Here is a 20740-nt window from a genome sequence, read left to right as displayed (position 1 = left end):
ACCCCCTCTCACACATCAACACCCTCTCTCACACATCAACACCCCTCTCTCACATCAACACCCCTCTCTCACACATCAACACACCCTCTCACACACATCAACACCCCCTCTCTCACACATCAACACCCCTCTCTCACACATCAACACCCCCTCTCTCTCTCACACATCAACACCCCCTCTCTCACACATCAACACCTCTCTCACACATCAACACCCTCTCTCACACATCAACACCCCCTCTCTCACACATCAACACCCCCTCTCTCACACATCAACACCCCTCTCTCACACATCAACACCCCCTCTCTCACACATCAACACCCCTCTCTCACACACATCAACACCCTCTCTCACACATCAACACCCTCTCTCACACATCAACACCCCTCTCTCACACATCAACACCCCTCTCTCACACATCAACACCCCCTCTCTCACACATCAACACACCCTCTCTCACACATCAACACCCTCTCTCACACATCAACACCCCCTCTCTCACACATCAACACCCCCTCTCTCACACATCAACACCCCCTCTCTCACACATCAACACCCCTCTCTCTCACACACCCTCAACAACACACCCTCTCTCACACATCAACACCCCCTCTCCACATTATCAACACCCCCTCCTCACACAACAACCCCTCCTCACACATCAACACCCCCTCTCTCACACATCAACACCCCTCTCTCACACATCAACACCCTCTTCACACATCAACACCCCCCTCTCTCACACATCAACACACCCTCCCTCACACATCAACACCCCACTCTCTCACACATCAACACCCCTCCCTCACACATCAACACCCTCTCTCACAGATCTGAGACCTGCTTGTGGCAGAGGGAATCCGAGAAGAGATTTAGTTATCAGTTAGCTGCTTCTGAGCAGTGCTGCCAAATGGCACAGTGGTGTGGCGCTGGGTCACGGTGGTGGACGGCTGGGTCACGGTGGTGGGACGGCTGGGTCACGTTGGGGGACGGCTGGGTCACGTTGGGGGACGGCTGGTCACGTTGGGGGACGGCTGGGTCACGGTGGCGGGGACGGCTGGGTCACGGTGGCGGGGACGGCTGGGTCACGTTGGGGGACGGCTGGGTCACGGTGGCGGGGACGGCTGGGTCACGGTGGCGGGGACGGCTGGGTCACGTTGGGGGGGGGACGGCTGGGTCACGTTGGGGGACGGCTGGGTCACGGTGGGGACGGCTGGGTCACGGTGGTGGGGACGGCTGGGTCACGGTGGTGGGGACGGCGCTGGGTCACGGTGGTGGGGACGGCTGGGTCACGGTGGTGGGGACGGCTGGGTCACGTTGGGGGACGGCTGGGTCACGTTGGCAGGGAGCGGCTGGTCACTGTGGTGGGGACGGCTGGGTCACGGTGGTGGGGACGGCTGGGTCACGGTGGTGGGGATGGCTGGGTCACGGTGGCGGGGACGGCTGGGTCACGTTGGCAGGAAGCTGGGTCGCTGGGGCAGGAGGTGGCTGGGTCACGGTGGGGGGACAGCTGGGTCACGGCTAGAGCAGAGGGCTACTGGGTTCAAATCCATCTGAAGAGGACAAGTCATTTTGAAAGGGTTCTATTGTAAGAAGCTGACTGACACCAGACGAGGAACCGAAGAGGCAGTAAAGGGAGGGAGGGAGGATAGGAGGGTGAGGGACAGAGACCTGGTTCAACTTCTTCAACAATGTCAAATCTCCCATCTGGTTGTGGTCTGAGGTCTGTGACGTTAGTAACACTTCCTGTCTGGTCGCCATGACAATAGCACTTCAGCAGAAATAAGCTGTGTACTTGATGTCAGGGTCAGGTGGTTTGAGCATCTTCACCACTTGACAATACCTCAACAGAGACGATAACGGGACACATTAGGCTACATTATGACCAACCAGTACTTCAAACAGTACTACAACAGTACTTCCTAACAGTACTACAACAGTACTTCAAACAGTACTACAACAGTACTTCCTAACAGTACTACAACAGTACTTCAAACAGTACTACAACAGTACTACAACAGTACTTCAAACAGTACTTCAAACAGTACTACAACAGTACTTCAAACAGTACTACACAGTACTTCAAACAGTACTTTCAAACAGTACTACGACAGTACTTCAAACAGTACTATGACAGTACTTCAAACAGTACTACGACAGTACTGTACTACGACAGTACTTCAAACAGTACTACGACAGTACTTCAAACATCACTTCAAACCGTACTTCAAACAGTACTACAACAGTACTTCAAACAGTACTACGACAGTACTTCAAACAGTACTACTGACAGCACTTCAAACAGTACTACGACGGTACTTCAAACAGTACTATGACAGTACTTCAAAACAGTACTATGACAGTACTTCAAACAGTACTACGACAGTACTTCAAACAGTACTGCGACAGCACTTCAAACAGTACTACGACAGTACTTCAAACAGTACTATGACAGTACTTCAAACAGTACTACGACAGTACTTCAAACAGTACTACGACAGTACTTCAAACAGTACTACGACAGTACTTCAAACAGTACTACGACAGTACTTCAAACAGTACTATGACAGTACTTCAAGCAGTACTATGACAGTACTACAACAGTACTTCAAACAGTACTACATCTTTATTGTATTAGTAAGTAATTGTCACGCCTTGGTCATAGTGTTTTGTGTTTTCGTTATATATTTGGTCAGGCCAGGGTGTGACATGGGTTTATGTTGTGTTTCGTATTGGGGGTTTTGTAGGTATTGGGATTGCGGCTGAGTAGGGGTGTAGCATAGGTTGGCTGCCTGAGGCGGTTCTCAATTAGAGTCAGGTGATTCTGATTGAGCCTGGGTTTTCGCTTTTGTATTTACGTGGGTGATTGGTCCTGTCTCTGTGTAGTTTCACCAGATAGGCTGTAATAGGTTTCACGTTCCGTTTGTTGTTTTTGTATCTATAAGTTATTTCATGTATCGTCGTTTTTAATTAAAGACATGAAATGTAACCACCACGCTGCATTTCGGTCCGACTCTCTTTCAACAAAACGAAGAAACGCCGTTACAATGTACATGATTCATTACCTTCATAGAAACGCATTTTGTCCCTCAGTATCACCATTCCTTGTCAGCAGCTGATTCTGCAGCGGAGGAAAGAAAACAAGGATTCACATTCTACGACCAGGACTTTAAAAAATATATATATTAAGAGTAATGTTAGTAATATCAGAGTAATGTTGGTAATATCAGAGTAATGTTAGTAATATCAGAGTGATGTTAACATCAGAGTAATGTTAGTAATATCAGAGTAATGTTGGAATATCAGAGTAATGTTAGTAATATCAGAGCAATGTTAGTAATATCAGAGTAATGGTAGTAATATCAGAGTAATGTTCGTAATATCAGAGTAATGTTAGTAATATCAGAGTAATGTTAGTAATATCAAAGCAATGTTAGTAATATCAGAGTAATGTTGGTAATATCAGAGTAATGTTGGTAATATCAGAGTAATGTTAGTAATATCAGAGTAATGGTAGTAATACCAGAGTAATGTTAACATCAGAGTAATGTTAACATCAGATAATGTTAGTAATATCAGAGTAATGTCAGTAATGTCAAAGTAATGTTATAATAACAGAGTAATGTTGGTAATATCAGAGTAATGTTAGTAATATCAGATTAATGTTGGTGATATCAGAGTGGAGTAATGTTGGTAATATCAGAGTAATGTTAGTAATATCAGAGTAATGGGTAGTAATACCAGGTAATAACATCAGAGTAATGTTAGTAATATCACAGTAATGGTAGTAATACCAGAGTAATGTTAATATCAGAGTAATGTTAGTAACATCAGAGTAATAGTAATATCAGATAATAATATCAGAGTAATGTTGGTAATATCAGAGTAATGTTAGTAATATCAGAGTAATGTTAAATATCAGAGTAATGTTGGTAATATCAGAGTAATGTTAGTAATATCGGAGTGATGTTAACATCAGAGTAATGTTAGTAATATCAGAGTAATGTTAATACCTGAGTAATGTTAGTAGTATCAGAGTAATGTTAGTAGTATCAGAGTAATGTTAGTAGTATCAGAGTAATGTTAGTAATATCAGAGTGATGTTGGTAATATCAGTGTAATGGTAGTAATATCAGAGTAATGTTCGTAATATCAGAGTAATGTTAGTAATATCAGAGTAATGTTAGTAATATCAGAGTAATGTTAGTAATATCAGAGTAATGTTGGTAATATCAGAGTAATGTTGGTAATATCAGAGTAATGTTAGTAATATCAGAGTAATGGTAGTAATGTTTCAGAATGTTAATGTGTTAACATCAGAGTAATGTTGGTAACATCAGAGTAATGTTGGTAATATAGAGTAATGTTGGTATCAGAGTAATGTTGGTGATATCAGAGTAACGCCAACATTTGAGTAATGTTGGTAATATCAGAGTAATGTTAGTAATATCAGAGTAATGGTAGTAATACCAGAGTAATGTTAACATCAGAGTAATGTTAGTAATATCAGAGTAATGTTAGTAATACCAGAGTAATGTTAACATCAGAGTAATGTTAGTAATATCAGAGTAATGTTGGTAATATCAGAGTAATGTTGGTAATATCAGAGTAATGTTGGTAATATCAGAGTAATGTTAGTAATATCAGAGTAATGTTGGTAATATCAGAGTAATGTTAGTAGAGTGATGTTAACATCAGAGTAATGTTAGTAATATCAGAGTAATGTTAATATCAGAGTAATGTTAGTAGTATCAGAGTAATGTTAGTAGTATCAGAGTAATGTTAGTAATATCAGAGTAATGTTGGTAATATCAGTGTAATGTTAGTAATATCAGAGTAATGTTAGTAATATCAGAGTAATGTTAGTAGTATCAGAGTAATGTTAGTAGTATCAGAGTAATGTTAGTAATATCAGAGTAATGTTAGTAATATCAGAGTAATGTTGGTAACATCAGAGTAATGTTAGTAATATCGGTGTAACATTAGTAATATCAGAGTAATGTTAGTAATATCAGAGTAATGGTAATATCAGAGTAATGTTAGTAATATCAGAGTAATGTTAGTAATATCAGAGTAATGTTAGTAATATCAGAGTAATGTTAGTAATATCAGAGTAATGTTAGTAATATCAGAGTAATGTCAGTAACACCAGAGCAATGTTAGTAATATCAGAGTAATGTTAGCAACACCAGAGCAATGTTAGTAATATCAGAGTAACGTTAATATCAGAGTAATGTTAGTAATATCAGAGTAATGTTAATATCAGAGTAATGTCAGTAACATCAGAGTAATGTTAGTAATATCAGAGTAATGTTAGTAATACCAGAGCAATGTTAGTAATATCAGAGTAATGTTAATACCGGAGTAATGTTAGTAATATCAGAGTAATGTTAGTAATAACATTAGTAATATCGGAGTAATGTTAATGTTGTTAGTAATATCAGAGTAATGTTAGTAATATCAGAGCAATGTTAATATCGGAGTAATGTTAATATCGGAGTAATGTTAGTAATATCAGAGTAATGTTAGTATATCAGAGTAATGTTAATATCGGAGTAATGTTAGTAATATCAGAGTAATGTTAGTAATATCATAGTAATGTTAATATCAGAGTAATGTTAGTAATACCAGAGTAATGTTAATATCGGAGTAATGTTAGTAATATCAGAGTAATGTTAATATCGGAGTAATGTTAATATCGGACTAATGTTAGTAATATCAGAGTAATGTTAGTAATATCAGAGCAATGTTAATATCAGAGTAATGTTAGTAATATCAGAGTAACGTTAATATCAGAGTAATGTTAGTAATATCAGAGTAATGCTAGTAATATCAGAGTAATGTTAATATCTGAGTAATGTTAGTAGTATCAGAGTAATGTTCGGTATCATAATGTTAGTAGTATCAGAGTAATGTTAGTACCAGAGTAATGTTAATACCAGAGTAATGTTAATATCAGAGTAATGTTAATACCAGAGTAATGTTAATATCAGAGTAATGTTAATACCAGAGTAATGTTAATATCAGAGTAATGTTAATAGCGGAGTAATGTTAGTAATATCAGAGTAACGTTAATATCAGAGTAACGTTAGTAATATCAGTGCTGAGGTGCAGAGAGACAGTCTCTTACCTGGAGGTATTCGGTGAAGAAAGAGCCCAGCTCTGTCTTCAGTAGTTGCCTAGAAGAAAACAGCAGTTTAACATTCTGAACTGGGTGGACACACAGAAGTAGAGGCTAGACACACTATGCCACATTGTTCCTGTCTCCTTCTCTCTCAACACCTTCCTCACCCTTCTCACTGCCTCTCTTTCCTCACCCTTCTCACTGCCTCTATTTCCTCACCCTTCTCACTGCCTCTCTCTTTCCTCACCCTTCTCACTGCCTCTCTTTCCTCACCCTTCTCACTGCCTCTCTTCCCTCACCCTTCTCACTGCCTCTCTTCCCTCACCCTTCTCACTGCCTCTCTCTCTTCCCTCCCCCTTCTCTCTGCCTCTCTCTCTTCCCTCACCCTTCTCACTGCCTCTCTCTCTTCCCTCACCCTTCTCACTGCCTCTCTCTCTTCCCTCACCCTTCTCACTGCCTCTCTCTCTTCCCTCACCCTTCTCACTGCCTCTCTCCCTCACCCTTCTCACTGCCTCTCTTCCCTCACCCTTCTCACTGCCTCTCTCTCTTCCCCCACCCTTCTCACTGCCTCTCTCTCCCCCCACCCTTCTCACTGCCTCTCTTTCCTCACCCTTCTCACTGCCTCTATTTCCTCACCCTTTCACTGCCTCTCTTTCCTCACCCTTCTCACTGCCTCTCTCTCTTCCCTCACCCTTCTCACTGCCTCTCTCTCTTTCCTCACCTTTCTCACTGCCTCTCTTTCCTCACCCTTCTCACTGCCTCTCTTCCCCCACCCTTCTCACTGCCTCTCTTCCCCACCCTTCTCACTGCCTCTCTTTCCTCACCCTTCTCACTGCCTCTCTTCCTCACCCTTCTCACTGCCTCTCTTCCCTCACCCTTCTCACTGCCTCTCTTTCCTCACCCTTCTCACTGCCTCTCTTCCCTCACCCTTCTCACTACCTCTCTTCCCTCACCCTTCTCACCCTCATGCCACCACATGTCACTCCTCTGTGCCCTTTCCCACCCCTAAACCCACATGTCACTCCTCTGTGCCCTTTCCCACCCCTAAACCCACATGTCACTCCTCTGTGCCCTTTCCCACCCCTAAACCCACATGTCACTCCTCTGTGCCCTTTCCCACCCCTAAACCCACATGTCACTCCTCTGTGCCCTTTCCCACCCCTAAACCCACATGTCACTCCTCTGTGCCCTTTCCCACCCCTAAGCCCACATGTCACTCCTCTGTGCCCTTTCCCACCCCTAAACCCACATGTCACTCCTCTGTGCCCTTTCCCACCCCTAAACCCACATGTCACTCCTCTGTGCCCTTTCCCACCCCTAAGCCCACATGTCACTCCTCTGTGCCCTTTCCCACCCCTAAACCCACATGTCACTCCTCTGTGCCCTTTCCCACCCCTAAACCCACATGTCACTCCTCTGTGCCCTTTCCCACCCCTAAACCCACATGTCACTCCTCTGTGCCCTTTCCCACCCCTAAACCCACATGTCACTCCTCTGTGCCCTTTCCCACCCCTAAACCCACATGTCACTCCTCTGTGCCCTTTCCCACCCCTAAACCCACATGTCACTCCTCTGTGCCCTTTCCCACCCCTAAACCCACATGTCACTCCTCTGTGCCCTTTCCCACCCCTAAACCCACATGTCACTCCTCTGTGCCCTTTCCCACCCCTAAGCCCACATGTCACTCCTCTGTGCCCTTTCCCACCCCTAAACCCACATGTCACTCCTCTGTGCCCTTTCCCACCCCTAAACCCACATGTCACTCCTCTGTGCCCTTTCCCACCCCTAAGCCCACATGTCACTCCTCTGTGCTGACCTTTCCCACCCCTAAACCCACATGTCACTCCTCTGTGCCCTTTCCCACCCCTAAACCCACATGTCACTCCTCTGTGCCCTTTCCCACCCCTAAACCCACATGTCACTCCTCTGTGCCCTTTCCCACCCCTAAACCCACTCGCTCAGCCCAGTGACAACACCAACACCTTACTTGCTCTATGAACACTGTGTGGTACTCTATGAACACTGTGTGGTACTCTATGAACACTGTGTGGTACTCTATGAACACTGTGTGGTACTCTATGAACACTGTGTGGTACTCTATGAACACTGTGTGGTACTCTATGAACACTGTGTGGTACCCGACTTATTAAAAGTTAGGGAAATGGAGGAGGTATTGGTCAAAGCCAAGGCATATCTACACACTGAGTTTACAAAACATTAAGAACATCTGCTCTTTGCATGACAGACTGACCAGGTGAATCCAGGTGAAAGATATGATCCTTATTGACGCTCACTTGTTAAATTCACTTCAATCAGTGTAGATGGAGGAGGAGACGGTTAAAGGAGGGAGTTTAAGCCTTGAGACATGGATTGTGTATGTCATTCAGAGGGTGAATGGGCAAGACAAAAGATTTAAGTGCCTTTGAACGGGTCTGGTAGTAGGTGCCAGGAGCACCGGTTTTGTGTCACACTCCTTCAGTTTCTAGTGACACAGCTGTGGGAAGCATTGGAGTCAACATGGGCCAGCCTCCCTGTGGAACGCTTTCGACACCTTGTAGAGTCCATGATCCAATGATTTGAATGCTGAGGGCAAAAGGGGTGCAATGCAATATTAGGGAAGTGTTCTTAATGTTTTGTCCACTCAGTGTAGATTCCTAAACAGGTCCTCTGGCAGTGGTGGAAAAAGTACCTAATTATCATACTGGAGTAAAGGTAAAGATATCTTATTAGAAAATGACTCAAGTAAAGTGAAATTCACCCAGTAAAATACTACAGGGTAGCCTAGTGGGGCGGCAGGGTAGCCTAGTGGGGCGGCAGGGTAGCCTAGTGGGGCGGCAGGGTAGCCTAGTGGGGCGGCAGGGTAGCCTAGTGGGGCGGCAGGGTAGCCTAGTGGGGCGGCAGGGTAGCCTAGTGGGGGCGGCAGGGTAGCCTAGTGGGGCGGCAGGGTAGCCTAGTGGGGCGGCAGGGTAGCCTAGTGGGGCGGCAGGGTAGACTAGTGGGGCGGCAGGGTAGCCTAGTGGGGCGGCAGGGTAGCCTAGTGGGGCGGCAGGGTAGCCTAGTGGGGCGGCAGGGTAGCCTAGTGGGGCGGCAGGGTAGCCTAGTGGTTAAAGCGTTGGACTAGTAACCGGAAGGTTGCGAGTTCAAACCCCCGAGCTGACAAGGTACAAATCTGTCGTTCTGCCCCTGAACAGGCAGTTAACCCACTGTTCCTTGGCCGTCATTCAAAATAAGAATTTGTTCTGAACTGACTTGCCTGGTTAAATAAAGGTCAAATAAAAAACATGAGTAAAAGTCTACAAGTATTTGTATTTGTTTTTTATCAACAGTAAAAGTATAAATCATTTCAAATCCCTGATATTAAGCAAACCAGACAGCACCATTATTATTATTATTATTATTTTAAATGTACAGATAGCCAGGTGCACACTCCAACACTCAGACATCATTTACAAATGAAGCATGTGTGTTTATTGAGTCCTCCAGATCAGAGGCAGTAGGGAGGACCAGGGAGGACCAGGGAGGACCAGGGAGGACCAGGGAGGACCAGGGATGTTCTCTTGATAAGTGTGTGAATTGGACCATGGTCCTGTCCTGTTAAGCATTCAAAATATGACGAGTACTTTGGGTGGCAGGGAAAATTTATGGAGTAAAAAGTACATTATTTGCTTTAGGAATGTAGTGAAGTAAAAGTTGTCATGAATATAAATAGTAAAGTACAGATACCTCAAAAATGACATAAGTAGTACTTTAAAGTATTTTTACACCACTGTCCTGTGGAAGACTGGAGAGTAAGACAGGTACTTCCATCCAGTAACGAGAAGGTCACAGGGCTCCTCATAACCACACAGGAAATGACCCATCATGTCTTGTACAGCAGCAACGGACTGACATAGTTTATAATCTGACTGGAAGACAGCGTATAGAGTCATGTCCAACAGCCTAGTTACTCAGATGACTGGAAGACAGAGTATAGAGTCATGTCCAACAGCCTAGTTACTCAGCTGACTGGAAGACAGGGTATAGAGTCATGTCCAACAGCCTAGTTACTCAGCTGACTGGAAGATAGGGTATAGAGTCATGTCCAACAGCCTAGTTACTCAACTGACTGGAAGACAGAGTATAGAGTCATGTCCAACAGCCTAGTTACTCAGCTGACTGGAAGACAGAGTATAGAGTCATGTCCAACAGCCTAGTTACTCAGCTGACTGGAAGACAGGGTATAGAGTCATGTCCAACAGCCTAGTTACTCAGCTGACTGGAAGACAGGGTATAGAGTCATGTCCAATAGCCTAGTTACTCAGCTGACTGGAAGACAGGGTATAGAGTCATGTCCAACAGCCTAGTTACTCAGCTGACTGGAAGACAGGGTATAGAGTCATGTCCAGCTAGTTACTCTGGGAAGACAGGGTATAGAGTCATGTCCAAAAGCCTAGTTACTCAGCTGACTGGAAGACAGGGTATAGAGTCATGTCCAACAGCCTAGTTACTCAGCTGACTGGAAGACAGAGTATAGAGTCATGTCCAACAGCCTAGTTAATCAGCTGACTGGAAGACAAGGTATAGAGTCATGGCCTATTTACTCAACTGACTGGAAGACAGGGTATAGAGTCATGTCCAACAGCCTAGTTACTCAGCTGACTGGAAGACAGGGTATAGAGTCATGTCCAACAGCCTAGTTAATCAGCTGACTGGAAGACAGGGTATAGAGTCAAACAGCCGAGTTACTCAGCTGACTGGAAGACAGGGTTAGAGTCATGTCCAAAAGCCTAGTTACTCAGCTGAAAGACAGGGTATAGAGTCATGTCCAACAGCCTAGTTACTCAGCTGACTGGAAGACAGGGTATAGAGTCATGTCCAACAGCCTAGTTACTCAGCTGACTGGAAGACAGGGTATAGAGTCATGTCCAACAGCCTAGTTACTCAGCTGACTGGAAGACAGGGTATAGAGTCATGTCCAACAGCCTAGTTACTCAGCTGACTGGAAGACAGAGTATAGAGTCATGTCCAACAGCCTAGTTAAGCTGACTGGAAGACAAGGTATAGAGTCATGTCCAACAGCCGAGTTACTCAGCTGACTGGAAGACAGGGTATAGAGTCATGTCAACAGCCTAGTTACTCAGCTGACTGGAAGACAGGGTATAGAGTCATGTCCAACAGCCTAGTTACTCAGCTGACTGGAAGACAGGGTATAGAGTCATGTCCAACAGCCTAGTTACTCAGCTGACTGGAAGACAGGGTATAGAGTCATGTCCAACAGCCTAGTTACTCAGCTGACTGGAAGACAGGGTATAGAGTCATCCAACAGCCTAGTTACTCAGCTGACTGGAAGACAGGGTATAGAGTCATGTCCAACAGCCTAGTTACTCAGCTGACTGGAAGACAGAGTATAGAGTCATGTCCAACAGCCTAGTTACTCAGCTGACTGGAAGACAAGGTATAGAGTCTGGAACTCAGCTGACTGGAAGACAGGGTATAGAGTCATGTCCAACAGCCTAGTTACTCAGCTGACTGGAAGACAGGGTATAGAGTCATGTCCAACAGCCTAGTTACTCAGCTGACTGGAAGACAGGGTATAGAGTCATGTCCATAGTTACTCAGCTGACTGGAAGACAGGGTATAGAGTCATGTCCAACAGCCTAGTTACTCAGCTGACTGGAAGACAGGGTATAGAGTCATGTCCAACAGCCTAGTTACTCAGCTGACTGGAAGACAGGGTATAGAGTCATGTCCAACAGCCTAGTTACTCAGCTGACTGGAAGACAGGATATAGAGTCATGTCCAACAGCCTAGTTACTCAGCTGACTGGAAGACAGAGTATAGAGTCATGTCCAACAGCCTAGTTACTCAGCTGACTGGAAGACAGGGTGTAGAGTCATGTCCAACAGCCTAGTTACTCAGCTGACTGGAAGACAGGGTATAGAGTCATGTCCAACAGCCTAGTTACTCAGCTGACTGGAAGACAAGGTATAGAGTCATGTCCAACAGCCTAGTTACTCAGCTGACTGGAAGACAGGGTATAGAGTCATGTCCAACAGCCTAGTTACTCAGCTGACTGGAAGACAGGGTATAGAGTCATGTCCAACAGCCTAGTTACTCAGCTGACTGGAAGACAGGGTATAGAGTCATGTCCAACAGCCTAGTTAATCAGCTAACTGGAAGACTATAGAGTCATGTCCAACAGCCTAACTCAGCTAACTGGAAGACAGAGTATAGAGTCATGTCCAACAGCCTAGTTACTCAGCTAACTGGAAGACAGAGTATAGAGTCATGTCCAACAGCCTAGTTACTCAGCTAACTGGAAGACAGGGTCATGTCCAACAGCCTAGTTACCCAGCTGACTGGAAGACAGAGTATAGAGTCATGTCCAACAGCCTAGTTACTCAGCTAACTGGAAGACAGGATATAGAGTCATGTCCAACAGCCTAGTTACTCAGCTAACTGGAAGACAGGATATAGAGTCATGTCCAACAGCCTAGTTACTCAGCTAACTGGAAGACAGGGTATAGAGTCATGTCATAGTTACTCAGCTAACTGGAAGACAGACAGTCCAACAGCCTAGTTACTCAGCTGACTGGAAGACAGAGTATAGAGTCATGCCCAACAGCCTAGTTACTCAGCTAACTGGAAGACAGGGTATAGAGTCATGTCCAACAGCCTAGTTACTCAGCTGACTGGAAGACAGGGTATAGAGTCATGTCCAACAGCCTAGTTACTCAGCTGACTGGAAGACAGGGTATAGAGTCATGTCCAACAGCCTAGTTACTCAGCTGACTGGAAGACAGGGTATAGAGTCATGTCCAACAGCCTAGTTACTCAGCTGACTGGAAGACAGGGTATAGAGTCATGTCCAACAGCCTAGTTACTCAGCTGACTGGAAGACAGGGTATAGAGTCATGTCCAACAGCCTAGTTACTCAGCTGACTGGAAGACAGAGTATAGAGTCATGCCCAACAGCCTAGTTACTCAGCTGACTGGAAGACAGGGTATAGAGTCATGTCCAACAGCCTAGTTACTCAGCTGACTGGAAGACAGGGTATAGAGTCATGCCCAACAGCCTAGTTACTCAGCTGACTGGAAGACAGGGTATAGAGTCATGTCCAACAGCCTAGTTACTCAGCTGACTGGAAGACAGGGTATAGAGTCATGTCCAACAGCCTAGTTACTCAGCTAACTGGAAGACAGGGTATAGAGTCATGTCCAACAGCCTAGTTACTCAGCTGATTGGAAGACAGGGTATAGAGTCATGTCCAACAGCCTAGTTACTCAGCTAACTGGAAGACAGGGTATAGAGTCAGAGACTTAGTACTTTATTTCCCCCAACTCGATTAAACAGCAGTTGAAATGCAACACATTGAATCAGTTTCTAAACTATAAATCATTGGGATAATTGGCCATGATGACAAAGATCTTTGTCAAAGAACCAAACTGCCCTTTGTTCTACCTGTCAAACAGCAGGCTGTGTGTGTTACTGTGTTCGGTCAGGTAGTTCCAGATTCAGGAAATGAGAGAGCTGTGTGTGTTACTGTGTTCGGTCAGGTAGCTCCAGATTCAAGAAATGAGAGAGCTGTGTGTGTTACTGTGTTCGGTCAAGTAGCTCCAGATTCAGGAAATGAGAGAGCTGTGTGTGTTACTGTGTTCGGTCAAGTAGCTCCAGATTCAGGAAATGAGAGAGCTGTGTGTTTACTGTGTTCGGTCAGGTAGCTCCAGATTCAGGAAATGAGAGCTGTGTCCACACCATTACAAGCCTGTCTAAGTACTGTAGCACTGTGGTACGTATCCTGGAAACAGTAGAATGTCTGTTGTTGTTGAGTTGAATCATTTATACTCCAGTATTCGGCAGGGCTGACATCATGTCCCCAAGCCATCACGTTTGATTAAGTCTGTAGATTGTGGTGTCCAATACAAACACTACATTCAGAAATATAACACACACACACACACACACACACACACACACACACACACACACACACACACACACACACACACACACACACACACACACACACACACACACACACACACACACACACACACACACACACACACACACACACACAGCACTCCACGGGATTGGGCCTGATGAGAAATAAGCCATGCAATGGAAACAGCCTCATTATGTTGAAGCAGAGAGTCATGTGTAATAAGACTATGGTGAATTGACAACATCCTGGCATTTACAGTCTGAAGTCCAACCATAACCCTGGGCTATGTCTAATGCAAGGAACAGCCTCTTACACGCGCATCAGGGTGAATGTAAAGGGTGTGTGTGTGTGTCTGTTTGCAATGCATGCGTGTGTGTGTGTGCTTACGTGCCTGTCTGACTGTTTTATGCTTGTCTGTATGTTTGAACATATTAACATGGTTTGAGGCTCAGACAGACAGACAGACGGACGGACGGACCAGGGCTACAGAGACGACAGACGGACGGACGGACCACAGACACAGACGGACAGACAGTTTTTACTCAACGATTCAACCATTAGGAACATGTTCTGGTGGTTAAAAACGGCCCACTACATGTCACTGAGTGGCAATTCTACTGAGCACTGAAACACTCGGCAGGTTCCATGAACACCAGCCATTTGTATTTGTGGGTTTGCCTTGTTATTGTGTGTATATGTGGGGGTGGGTGTATGACTGTTTCCATTCCACCCTGGCAACACATTCTCACATTTACACCTTCAACCTCAAAACGGAAGGCAAGTCAATATCAATTTACAGTTAAAACCAGGCAGAATGCTTTGGGCCGTTAAAATGAATCCTCTGAGGCTGATGTACAAAGAGCTGCTCATGCATATATAAAGATAACACCAGCTAGCACCACCACCAAGTCAAACCAGTTGAAATACGCTATTCAATTTACTCTTCACAGATCTCCCTTTCTGGTCATTTCTACTGTGTTTACCAGGAAGGTGAAACAGGTGAAACTCTGTCTACTGTGTTGTTTTACTAACAGCAGGGTCATTCTTACAGCTGTGGTTATTAGAGTTGTGAGGAGAGATGAGAAAGTGTGTGACTGGCAGAGGCAGAGAGAGAAACAGAGAGAGCGAAACAGAGAGAGAAACAGAGAAAAACAGAGAGAAACAGAGAAACAGAGAGAGAAACAGAGAGAGAGAAACAGAGAAACAGAGAGAAACGGAGAGAAAAACAGAGAGAGAAACAGAGAGAAACAGAGAGAAACAGAGAGAGAGAAACAGAGAGAGAGAAACAGAGAGAGAGAAACAGAGAGAAAGAGAAACAGAGAGAGAGAAACAGAGAGAGAAACGGAGAGAAAAACAGAGAGAAAAACAGAGAGAAAAACAGAGAGAGCGACAGAGAGAGAGAAACAGAGAGAGAGAAGCAGGGAGACAGAGAAAAACAGAGAGAGAGAAACAGAGAGAGCGAAACAGAGAGAGAGAAACAGAGAGAAAAACAGAGAGAAAAACAGAGAGAGAAACAGAGAGAGAGACAGAGAGAGAGAAACAGAGATAGAAACAGAGAGAGAAACAGAGAGAGAAACAGAGAGAGAAACAGAGAGAGAGAGAAAAAAGAGAGAGAGAGAAACAGAGAGAGAAACAGAGAGAGCGAAACAGAGAGAGAAACAGAGAGAGAGAAACAGAGAGAGAGAAACAGAGAGAGAGAAACAGAGAGAGAGAGACAGAGAGAGAAACAGAGAGAGAGAAACAGAGAGAGAGAAACAGAGAGAGAAATAGAGAGAGAGAAATAGAGAGAGAGAGAAATAGAGAGAGAAAAACAGAGAGAAAAACAGAGAGAGCGACAGGGAGCGAAAGAAACAGAGAGAGAGGGAGAGAGAGACAGAGAGCAATAGAAGTGTATAGGTAGAGGTCAGAGGTTATACAGTATGTCACCTGACTCCCTCATTGAGGATGTAGAGGTCATTCTCTCCCAGGTCTTTCCTCTGGAACACAGCTATCACCGCATTGTGGATGCTGCAGGAACACACACACACACACACACACACACACACACACACACACACACACACACACACACACACACACACACACACACACACACACACACAACGGGAGGCAATGTTAGACTACAGCAGGGGAGAAAGCAGCTGCAGCAAACAAATAAACAATAGAGAGATGATCAGAACGTACAGTCCAATTATCACTCACACAGTAGATTCACGTACCCACAGCCATCCATCCATCAGCACAGCAATCCATCCATCCACACAGCCATCCATCATCCATCTAGCCATCCATCCATAAACACAGCCATCCTTCCATCCATCATCCACATAGCCATCCATCCATCCATCTACATAGCCATCCTTCCATCCATCTACATAGCCATCCATCCACACAGCCATCCATCATCCACATAGCCATCCATCCATCCATCTACATAGCCATCCATCCATCTGTCCATCCAGTCATCCATCTGTCCACACAGCCATCCATCCTTCAATCTAGCGTTCGCTACCCTTAGTCAATGCTCAAGGATTCATTAACCACAGCATCATAACCATTAACTCAATACTGTCTAGTGACGGTGCTGGGGGTTGACACATAATGACATTAAATTAACTAACATTTCCATAACCTAGGCCTCCCGAGTGGCGCAGTGGTCTAAGGCACTGCATCGCAGTGCTAGCTGTGCCACTAGAGATTCTGGGTTTGAACCCAGGTTCTGTCGCAGCCGGGCCATGACCGGGAGGCCCATGGGGCGGCGCACAATTGGCCCAGCGTCGTCCGGGTTAGAGGGTTTGGCCCTCCCTAACCTTGTCTCATCGCGACTCCTGTGGCGGGTCGGGTGCAGGGAGATAGCTATAATAATGAGTCAGACTGAATGTGTGTAGTAAACGTGCTGTAAACGTGCTGTAAATGTGCTGTAAAAGTGCTGTAAACGTGCTGTAAACGTGCTGTAAACGTGCTGTAAACGTGCTGTAAATGTACTGTAAACGTGCTGTAAACGTGCTGTAAATGTGCTGTAAACGTGCTGTAGTCGTGCTGTAAACGTGCTGTAAACGTGCTGTAGACGTGCTGTAAACGTGCTGTGTAGACGTGCTGTAAACGTGCTGTAAACGTGCTGTAAACGTGCTGTAAACGTGCTGTAAACGTGCTGTAAACGTGCTGTAAACGTGCTGTAGTCGTGCTGTAAACGTGCTGTAAACGTGCTGTAAACGTGCTGTAAACGTGCTGTAGGCAACTGTAAACGTGCTGTAAACGTGCTGTAAACGTGCTGTAAACGTGCTGTAGCTGTAGACGTGCTGTAAACGTGCTGTAAACGTGCTGTAACGTGCTGTAAACGTGCTGTAGACGTGCTGTAAACGTGCTGTAGACGTGCTGTAAACGTGCTGTAAACGTGCTGTAAACGTGCTGTAAACGTGCTGTAAACGTGCTGTAGACGTGCTGTAAACGTGCTGTAGACGTGCTGTAAACGTGCTGTAAATGTGCTGTAAATGTGCTGTAAACGTGCTAGTATATCTGACGTGACTAGTAGAAGTCTTGTTAGTTATTCATAGTTATCTGCTCAGTTCTATAGAGGTCATCACGAACCACACTGATCCCAGGTCTGCAACACAGTCTGTAAGTCACTGAGGAATGAATGACCTTTCTGATTTGGGAAGTGGCTTCATGAGACTAGGAATAGTAATGGCAGTAATGCTTATTCAGTGTGACATTCTCAAGGAAATCCCAGAGAGAGACGTGTAGATCCCAGAGGACAGGACAGGGATATAGACAGAGCTGTGTAGATCTCAGAGGACAGGACAGGGATATAGACAGAGCTGTGTAGATCTCAGAGGACAGGACAGGGATATAGACAGAGCTGTGTAGATCTCAGAGGACAGGACAGGGACATAGACAGAGCTGTGTAGATCTCAGAGGACAGGGACATAGACAGAGCTGTGTAGATCTCAGAGGACAGGACAGGGACATAGACAGAGCTGTGTAGATCCCAGAGGACAGGACAGGGACATAGACAGAGCTGTGTAGATCTCAGAGGACAGGACAGGGATATAGACAGAGCTGTGTAGATCTCAGAGGACAGGACAGGGATATAGACAGAGCTGTGTAGATCTCAGAGGACAGGACAGGGACATAGACAGAGCTGTGTAGATATCAGAGGACAGGGACATAGACAGAGCTGTGTAGATCTCAGAGGACAGGACAGGGACATAGACAGAGCTGTGTAGATCCCAGAGGACAGGACAGGGACATAGACAGAGCTGTGTAGATCTCAGAGGACAGGACAGGGACATAGACAGAGCTGTGTAGATCTCAGAGGACAGGACAGGACAGGGACATAGACAGAGCTGTGTAGATCTCAGAGGACAGGACAGGGACATAGACAGGGCTGTGTAGATCCCAGAGGACAGGACAGGGACATAGACAGAGCTGTGTAGATCTCAGAGGACAAGACAGGGACAGACAGAGCTGTGTAGATCTCAGAGGACAGGACAGGGCTGGGACATAGGACAGAGACAGACTGACTGACAAACAACCACATCTTTGTCCTTTCTAACGGTCAGTGCAGTTTCACAACAAGGAAGGACACACACTAAGTTCAGTACCTCCTGTTCACTGACTGACACAAACACACACACACACACACACACACACACACACACACACACACACACACACACACACACACACACACACACACACACACACACACAGCTACTTTTCAGCTGTGTCCCTCTCTCACTCACAGAGTCTAGACTACAGTTCCCCAGTTCACTGACTGACACAAAACACAACACACACACACACACAACACACACACACACGACACAGAGTCTAGACTACAGTACTCCTGTTCACTGACTGACACAAAGATAGCAGGGTGACACACACACACACACACACACAGACACACACACACACACACACACACACATAGTCTTGACTACAGTACCTGTTCCAGGTGGCGTTAGTCCTCCAGCTTCTGTCTCTGCTGTGTCCCTCTCTCTCTCCAAGGCAGTCTGTCTCTGTCACTCTTCCCCAGGTCACTGAGGCTGGGGGCACTGTCATCAACTTCAACCTATGGAGAGTCCTCATGGTCAGGAACACAACTCAAGACAGAGAGAGGAGCTCTGTGCTCTCAGGATCAGACTACAGGAAGAACTACGCTTACACAGAGAGATAGAGAGAGAGGCAGGGTCTCTGAGGAAGAGAGAGGGAGAGGAAGAGAGATAAGGCAGGGGGAAGAGAGAGCAGAAGTTGCATTGCAATAGAGAGAGAGGGGAGGCGTCCCTCCAGCAAGATGCAGTATACCCCCATTCCTTTACATCTGTCTCTGATTGGCAGGGAGGCAGTCTGTCTCTGATTGGCAGGAGGCAGTCTGTCTCTGATTGGCAGGGATCTGTCTCTGATTGGCAGGGAGGCAGTCTGTCTCTGATTGGCAGGGAGGCAGTCTGTCTCTGATTGGCAGGAGGCAGTCTGTCTCTGATCTGTCTCTGAGTGGCAGGAGGCAGTCTGTCTCTGATTGGCAGGAGGCAGTCTGTCTCTGATTGGCAGGAGGCAGTCTGTCTCTGATTGGCAGGGAGGCAGTCTGTCTCTGATTGGCAGTCTGTCTCTGATTGGCAGGGAGGCAGTCTGTCTCTGATTGGCAGAGAAGCAGGCAGTCTGTCTCTGATTGGCAGGGAGGCAGTCTGTCTCTGATTGGCAGGGAGGCAGTCAGTCTCTGATTGGCAGGGAGGCAGTCAGATCTCTGATTGGCAGGGAGGCAGTCTGTCTCTGATTGGCAGGAGGCAGTCTGTCTCTGATTGGCAGGGAGGCAGTCTGTCTCTGATTGGCGGAGGATGGCAGTCTGTCTCTGATTGGCAGGGAGGCAGTCTGTCTGTCTCTGATTGGCAGGGAAGTCTGTCTCTGTTGGCGGAGGCAGTCTGTCTCTGATTGGCAGGGAGGCAGTCTGTCTCTGATTGGCAGGGAGGCAGTCAGTCTCTGATTGGCAGGGAGGCAGTCTGTCTCTGATTGGCAGGGAGGTCAGTCTGTGGCAGGAGGCAGTCTGTCTGATTGGCAGGGAGGCAGTCTGTCTCTGATTGGCAGGGAGGCAGTCTGTCTCTGTCTCTGATTGGCAGGGAGGCAGTCTGTCTCTGATTGGCAGGAGAGTCTGTCAGTCTGGAGGCAGTCTGGCTGATTGGCAGGGGAGGCAGTCTGTCTCTGATTGGCAGGGAGGCAGGCAGTCTGTCTCTGATTGGCAGGGAGGCAGTCTGTCTCTGATTGGCAGGGAGGCAGTCTGTCTCTGATTGGCAGGGAGGCAGTCTGTCTCTGATTGGCAGGGAGGCAGTCTGTCTCTGATTGGCAGGGAGGCAGTCTGTCTCTGATTGGCAGGGAGGCAGTCTGTCTCTGATTGGCAGGGAGGCAGTCTGTCTCTGATTAGCAGGGAGGCAGTCTGTCTCTGATTGGCAGGGGAGGCAGTCTGTCTCTGATTGGCAGGGAGGCAGTCTGTCTCTGATTGGCAGAGAAAGCAGTCTATCTCTGATTGGCGAGGGAGGCAGTCTGTCTCTGATTGGCAGGGGAGGCAGTCTGTCTCTGATTGGCAGAGAAGCAGTCTGTCGCTGATTGGCAGGAGGCAGTCATTGTCAGTCTCTGATTGGCAGGGTCAGTCTCTGATTGGCAGGAGGCAGTCAGTCTCTGATTGGCAGGGAGGCAG

General features: G+C 46.2%; 1 pseudogene; it reads right to left on the bottom strand.

Moving 5' to 3' along the window:
* Positions 1-19143, bottom strand: part of LOC127921312 (proline-rich protein 5-like) — a 39366-nt pseudogene extending 20223 nt beyond the window's left edge.
* Positions 19144-20740: the final 1597 nt, after the last annotated feature.

This window comes from Oncorhynchus keta, unplaced genomic scaffold (assembly GCF_023373465.1).
Source record: "Oncorhynchus keta strain PuntledgeMale-10-30-2019 unplaced genomic scaffold, Oket_V2 Un_contig_22006_pilon_pilon, whole genome shotgun sequence".
Lineage (NCBI taxonomy): Eukaryota > Metazoa > Chordata > Actinopteri > Salmoniformes > Salmonidae > Oncorhynchus > Oncorhynchus keta.
The sequence above is the reverse complement of the archived record's forward strand: the minus strand, read 5'-3'. Positions and strand labels throughout refer to the sequence as shown.